This window comes from Vicia villosa, unplaced genomic scaffold (genome assembly GCF_029867415.1).
Source record: "Vicia villosa cultivar HV-30 ecotype Madison, WI unplaced genomic scaffold, Vvil1.0 ctg.000205F_1_1, whole genome shotgun sequence".
In the NCBI taxonomy this organism is placed as follows: Eukaryota; Viridiplantae; Streptophyta; class Magnoliopsida; order Fabales; family Fabaceae; genus Vicia; species Vicia villosa.
In genome coordinates, this window is record NW_026705069.1 from 454,570 (window position 1) to 462,985 (window position 8,416).

The window sequence follows — 8,416 nt, forward strand, 5'->3', positions numbered from 1 at the left end:
GCGAAGTCACAAGAACATCTGTGTTCTCCGCGTCGGCGATCTCTCCCGCGCCGCTCAAACACGAAAGCATTAATTACAGATACCCACAGTGAATGCTAGCTCTAAATCTATCTCTAGAGTTCAGAACCAACAGATTATCATCCTAGATAAGGATTCGAGAAGTTTATCTCTAAAGCACCCCAAATCCCCAGCATAGAGCAAAAATCCAGAATAATATCAACACAGATTCGTAAAGCAAGTTAAATATAACATTATAATCGGTAAATATACATAAGATTCAAGTAAATATACAAACAAACCCAACCAAAGAGAAATACACAAAGAAGAAGAGAAATGAACCGAAGATCTCCCGGTTTGTCAGCTCCGTTCGACGCTCAATCCACCCCCGATCATCCTTATGCAACCTCCGAAGTTGTTTTCTAAGCTAATTTTGATCTAAGAATGAAGTTGATGGTGTTGGGACTCAAAAATACCCAACCCATAACCTAAAAATGTGATTTTGGCCCCTTTTAACGAGCTGCTGTCTTAGCAGGTCCGCTTAGCGGACCCCCTCCGCTCAGGCGGACTCAAAATTGCATCCAGACGCTGATTTGCTCCGCTGGAGCTCCGCTCAGCGGACCCCCTCCGCTTAGCGGAGTCTGCTAAAAATCAGATTTTGTTTTCGCCATAACTCAAGAACCGTAACTCCGAATTGCGCCTGGTTCGAAGCGTTGGAAAGCTTATTCAATGCTCTATCGCTTAGCGGAGCTAGGCTCGCTTGGTGGATGACAGAAAAACCTGAAAAATCAAAACAGAAACAGCTGTTCCAATTTTCCTCCACTTCACCTAAATACTTCTTAATCCTAATTATAAACAACAATTACAACCGTTGGGGTGCCTCCCAACAAGCGCTTGCTTTACGTCGTTAGCTCGACGCCTTTATTGTTTCGGTGTTTGGAAAGTAGCTTCCTTCCGTCATGCCATGGTGACGTCTCACCGTACAAGCCTAAAGAAAGTGTCCTAACCAAAGCACTCAACAAACGTTATAGGTACAAATATATACAAAAACTTCACAAACATAAAAACGAAAGTATAAAACTATATACACAAACAAACACATATGCACAAGTATGGAACACAAACAACTATTATCATGCAAAAAGGAAAAATTTGTGAATGTAAACAAGTAAACATATACAAGTGAAAATATACAAGTGAAACTATACAATATATACGATATATACAAAGCTCAAGACCATATAAACTATTGCGATGCAATTCAACAACCATCCCCGGCAACGGCGCCATTTTGTTGAATGCAGTATAGGGCAAGCAACAAAAAAGTTTTGGAAATATTGATCCGGGATTTATCATCCACAGAGATGGTGAGGATGCCATTCAAAAGTTTCTATGGTTTTGAGCTCGGGTTTGAATGACAAGAACTATAAAAACGGAAAAGTAAAATATATGAACAGAAAAAAATCCATTCTTTGGAAAGATAGGACTTCTCAAGCTTTGCATATGATCCACTTCTTACAAACTTAAACTTGTCGACCAGTTATACTCAACCTACGATACTCGTCTATGTTATCACGTATCTCTCACATAAATGTTCATCTCTGAAGCACCTACGAGATCATCTCACAACTAAGGTTATCTCTAACGCGAAGTCGCGAGAACATCTGTATTCTCGCGTCGGCAATCTCTCGCGCGCCGCTCAAACACGAAAGCATTAAGAACGGATACCCACAGTGAATACTAGCTCTAAATCTATCTCTAGAGTTCAGAAACTAACAGATAATCATCCTAGACAAGGATTCAAGAAGTTTATCTCTAAAGCAACCCAAATCCCCAGCATAAAGCAAAAATCCAGAACAACATCAACACAGATTTGTAAAGCAAGTTAAACATAACATTATAATCAACAAATATACATGAGTTCAAAGTAAAATCATATACAAAACCCAACCACAGAGAAATACACAAAGAAGAAGAGAAATGAACCGAAAATCTCCCGGTTTGTCAGCTCCGTTCGACGCTCAATCCTCCTCCAATCATCCAAAGGCAACCTCCGAAGTTGTTTTCTAAGTTAATCTATCCAAAAAATGAAGGTTGATGGAGTTGGGAACAAATACCCCAAAACCATAACCTAAAAATTGTGTTTTTGGCCCCTTTTAACGAGTTGCTGTCTCAGCAGGTCCGCTTAGCGGCGGGATCCCGCTTAGCGGCTGACAGCAAAAGTGAATTTTTGTTTTCGCCGTAACTTGAGAACCGTAACTCCGAATTACGCCCGGTTCGAAGCGTTGGAAAGCTTATTCAATGCTCTATATAATAATGAATGAATGGAGACCAAATTTATGATTTTGATCATCCTTATTTTGAGTCTTTGGAAGTCCGCTTGATGGTGACTAAGCGGGCTTGCACCAAAACTGCGAAATCGAAGCCGTGCCTTTGACACTTTATTCCTCAAGGCTCCAATAAGCATGAATACCTATAAAAACAAAGGAAAAACTATAAAATGGTATAAAAGTATATGAAAATACAATTATTCACAAAGTATACTTATTTATACACAAAACGGGGAATTATTCAAACGGTATTAACAAAAGTATCAATAAGTGCCACTATTTACATACACAAAATAAGTACATTTTGGCACTTATCACCCACCTGGTTATGTTTTCGAATTCACTTTAATTTTTTCCGATATAATCAATTTTCTTTTTTTCGCAAATGTAAGATGAATTCCCAATTATTAATGAAAAAATTGCAAGTTCTAATGTATTTATTTTCGTTGTGACTATGTAAGGTAACAATGAGTCTGGATTACTATCAAAGGGATCGAAGCCCTAACACAAAGACTCAAGAGTGTTGTTGCAAATACCACGCATATGCGACTACTGCAAAAAAAAAACACAACGCAAAGCCCACACACATATACACAAAGATAAAGTGGAAGAACCACTAAAACGATAATAACTGTCCACCCCCTCTTGCAGCTATCCACTCTGGAGGTTGTGGTAGGTTGGCCATACGTCGACCTCGGATCGAGTTTTTATTGGGTAGGAATATGGAGTAGAGAAACGGTCTAGAGAGGGGGTGAATAAATCCTTTTTAAAATTTGACCAATTTTCAAAAAGAAATATCATACTTTTTCTATTAGGGAGTTTTAAAGAGAAAAATAGAGAGCTTGTGCTTTAATTGGAAATCAATCACAAATACAAATAATTTTTTTTTAAAATATCCTTAGATTGTTCAAAGACATTAACAAAAATTTGTGAGCTCTATCGAATTGATAAATTACAAATTACACGAGGTGTGACTTCTTTACAAAATTAACAATTGCCAAAGGATTCTAACACCACTAGTCTGCAGATTTTAATCAGCACTAAAACACAAATAGGTTCCAATTCTAAGAAAACCTAAAGTTATGTACTAAATCGGCACCAACGGGAATTAACGATAAACTACACTAAGAAATGTTACCTAAACATGCAATAATCTGGGAAAATTAAAAATGCAAGAAAGATAGAGAGAGTACATCGGGAATATGTTTTGACAAATATTACAGGAGTTCTCACAATCACTATTCCACAAGAGAAAAATAAATCTCCTATCAGGATCTTGACTTGTATAAAACTTTGATGTTGACCTCTCTGTGAAATCTGTACTCGGTTCTCGCTTCTTGAATCTTGGGGCTTCACCAATCTGCTCCAAGTCTTCGTATGTGGCAATCACCCTTGATCCCATCGATTTCTTGAGCGATGAATTGTTCAAAGATTGAGAAGAACTTCTACTCTATCTCTAGGCTTCCACAAAGAGCTATCAAGGTTAACATGGAGAGAAGAGACTCCTTCAAATACAAACAATTGAATTATGCATGCTAAAATGAATGATGTGGAATTGTTAAGGAAACTCGATAAATAGTAATAAACGAAATAGAAATTTTAAGTGTCATGCAGCAAAATCGTATTGGGTTTCTCGCCCTGTATATATAAGAGACATGAAACTTCAATTTTAACCTGGGCAAGGGAATGAGAACCAAACCTTGACAGTGAACGGCCTCACAGACATCCAAAAAAACTTTGAGGGAAGACCTTGTAAGTTTGTAAGGAATCTGGAACACTGCATCCGAGGTCAAACACACATACCTCAAAAATCTACAAACAAAAACACACATATTTCTTCATTTACTAGAATACTTTATACACACGATGTGACAAAAAATAGGAGAAAGGCTAGCCCAATAGGAAAATGACCTTCCCATCTTTGAGCATCGGGCCCGAGCGAACCTGTCCCCTCAAATTACACAGAGGATGGTGAAAATGTTTCATTTTCTGCAAGATGTTCTAAAGAGACTACGAAATAGTTGTAAGGTAAGCAGTAGATCACTCGGTTAAATATTGAGTCAAAGAGGCAATTTTGAGACGCAGAGCCTCTAAATCTCTTTGAAGCATCGAAAGAGAGGACTGAATAGACCTTAAAGTAGCCCGGGTAAAAACAAAAGATTTGTTCTTACTCGTTATACCCCTCACTAAAAGAGTGATAGGGTCGGCAAGAGAGCAAGGGATATTGACGGGGCGTAGAGCATTAACTACCCCCGTAAGAAAAGTAGAGGCTCTTTGCATTTCTTGTAGGTATGTATCCTGCTGAAGCATCAGGCTACTAACATTTTCCTCTAGCTGTTATTTCTCTTCACGTTGTTGGTCATACTAGTGATCATCCAAGTGACCAGCACCACCAATCACTAGAGCAATAGATGTGCACCGAGTGTAACATGCAAAAGTAGCTAGTTCTTCCTCAAGGGAATGCTCGATCAGGTTGGCTAAGTAAGAGCAATCTTCCTCTGAAGGAGGAGTCCGACGTTCTTTAAAAGGGAGTGGGATCCACCCTATCAACTATACAATGGTCGGAGGACCCGATTCACGTAGAGGCCGTTATGGTGCATTCGAAGCAGCAATTCATCCGGAAAGCTCTAAAGTTACAGAAGAATCGACTACAATTCACATTGGTTAGATTCCCCATCTAAAAAGATGGAGAGCCTCTTTATGATTCATCGAATTTGCATGCAATTATTAGCAAAGTGAACACATTATAAATAAGCAAGTAGATGACGAATAAGCCAAGGGAATCCAAGACTTACCAAAAATAATCTTCCTTTCTTCCCTGGTACGACCATCCTTTATTAGGCAGGTATCGATGAATCGTTTCGAGCATTTTTCGTGAGGCTTCATCCCAAAGAAGAACGCCACTGGGGTAACCCAGATCTTTGACGAAACCCATCACATGCTTTTCAAATAAAGATATTCTTGAGAAAGGTTATCCCCTTTATAAACGTACAACCCATTTCCCATCAAAATATGACTTTTATTCCAGTACTTGGTGAACAAGTTAGTCCACCGGCCTCCTACAACGTCCTCGACAATGCATTTTGTTGCATGATCCTCCAGGCGGAGATGGTTAACCATGAAGAATCGGTCTTCAGAAACACTTCAATTTCTTATAAAAAGCCCCGAAGCCACGGACGGTCAACACCAAATTACTTACAAATGGGAAGACTTATTTTGTGAATGGACTAAAACGGAATACCAAAACTATAATCTAACCCAAATATTTTTACATTAAATACGCGTGTTCTAAGACACAAATTAACATTAGTTTATTTTATATAAAAAAAACTTTAATTTCTTAATATGATTGTGTTGTAATTTTTACAACTTCTAATTTTTATTCTATATTTTTTACTTTTAAAATACATTGTATAATTAATATATTTATTTATTATAAATATATATCAAATACATTAATTATTAAATTTGTTTAAAAATATTTTCTTTATATTAATGGAAATAGTATTATAATAATAATATATAAAAGATTATTGTTCCTAGATAATAATACAATACTGATACTTAAAGGAAGATAATACTTCATCATACCCCTACAATTGTATATTTAACTCTATTTTTTAGGGTAAATCTATATTTTTTTGGATGAAATTGTTCATGAAATGACAAAACAATTATTTTTGAGAATTTATCTGCGACTTATGCGTCAATAAATCTTTGTTTTTCATGAGTAAAAAATCATACATTTGAAGAATAAATAATTAAAATAAATAAATAAAGGATATTCTTGTTAATCAAAATAAACAATTAAACTAAATAATGCACAATTAAAAAATTTTAAAAATTAGAATTTGAAATTCTGCATATTATAAGTGTGAGTGTATGTTTTTGTTAAGTCGCGAGTAATCTTTTAAAAATTCGGTTTTAGTCAAGATTAAGCTACGAGTAATATTTTTTAGGAATTCTATTTCAAATGGATTCTAACATATAATTTTTTTATAAAAATTTAGATTTATCCACGAATATAAGTTATAAGTAAAGTTTCATAATTTTTTTAATAAATTATTTGGCAAACAATTAGAAATATTAAATTATTCAATAAACAATTTTATCCACAAATAAATCGCATGTAAATCTTTTGGAAAATATTTCTTTTATAGAAAATCAAAAAAATTGTGTACTGATGAAAAAACTTTAAATTTAAAAGGATAAATTTAAGTTTTTCTTTATAGATTTTATAATGTAAAAGTACAACTATATAAGGATATGGGATATAATCTTTTTATAGTGATACAGTGCTGCCCACTCTAAGATATTATTTAAAAAAACATATTTCACTGTAGACACAAAATACATTTAATATTGGCTAAAGAAACGAGGTAACGAAGGGCGTCACAAAAAATGTCAACTCTACTCTTTGATTTTTAAAATACCGAAGAAAAAATGCTTATGCACATGGGTTCGAACTCCAACTTTTGCACTTTTAATATTTTTAAAACTAGCTCATCAAACCTCTTGGTTTATCAAGACCAAGGGTAAAATTAATATAAGTTAGGACTAGGGTAAAATCAGTTTAACGAAATCTACTTAACGAGTACTTTTATAGTAAAATCTGATTATGTTTATCCTTCAGTTTCTAAGGAATCCTAAGGGATAGATAATTTAGTATTCACTTATAAAAAAATACAAACATAAAGTGCAATAGCTAGGAGTCGAAGTGTGTACTGATTTATTTTTCCTTTCGATTTTATAAAAAATCGAGGGAATATGTTATTTTTAATTTTATAAAAAAATAAAATATAACGCGCCATAGCATAATATTTCATTTTTTTTAGGCAAAAACTTCGTCATAAAAACGTTACTTGTTGTAATGAAAGACACGCTGACCTTTTATACAAGAATAAAATTTTTATATATATATATATATATATATATATATATATATATATATATATATATATATATATATATATATATATATATATATATATATATATATATATATATATATATATATATATATATATATATATATTTGTAATGTATATTAGTTTAAATACAATACATTTTTATGTATTATATCATTTTTAAAAATAATCTAACATGTTTTTGAATACAAAACAAATTAAAAATTGATCAAATAATACATAAATAATCAGCATAACACGAAATGTTTAAGTGAAACATTAATTAATTAAATAACAATTTAATCATATTGATGCATAAAATTGAAGTATAAAAAAATAAATACAATATAAAGATAAAATTTAGTGAAATATAACAACTCAAATGTAACAACTCAATATGTAATTTTTGAATAAAATAGTATGATTATTCTTACAGTTTCTTTAGCTTTAACGAATAACGATGTTTTCAAAATTGTGATAAGTAAAACTTTACAAGATTCAAATTTAATTTTAAGACTAAATCTTATGGTTATCATGTTTTTCATATGAATCTATATCAACTAGTCTATTTTGATGGCTATACTAATACTCATCATTAGGAGGTTTATATTTTCCTCGTTACATGCTACACGTTGCATTGGTAACAAAGTCACTAGATTAGTTCTGTTTATTGTATGATTCCTAAGAAAAATTGAAAATCGAATCAAACTATAATAAAAATTAGAGTAAATTATAGTTTTGGTCCATCTATTTTTGTGTTTTTACAATTGTAGTCCTTCTATTTTATTTTTAAAGACTTATGGTCTCTCATTCTCATTTTGCCTACAAAAAATACTTACGTGTCATATTTTAAAATATATTTTTTTTCCCCATCCTCACTTTTGGTCTCATCCCCACTTGAGGATGAACTATCTATTTTAAAAAATAACACATAAGTGTTTTTTAAGCCAAAATGGAGATGAGGGGCCAAAAGTGTTTAAAAATAAAATAGGGGGACTAAATTGTGAAAACACCAAAATATGAGAATCAAAACTGTAATTTAGCCTGAAAATTTATTTGAATTGAACCAAACCGTTTCAGTTTATTAAAAATTGAATAAAAGTAAAATTATTAATTTGATATACGGTTTAAAATTCCAAAATAAATACCGAATCGTTAAGCTATTTTTAATTTTTTTATAAG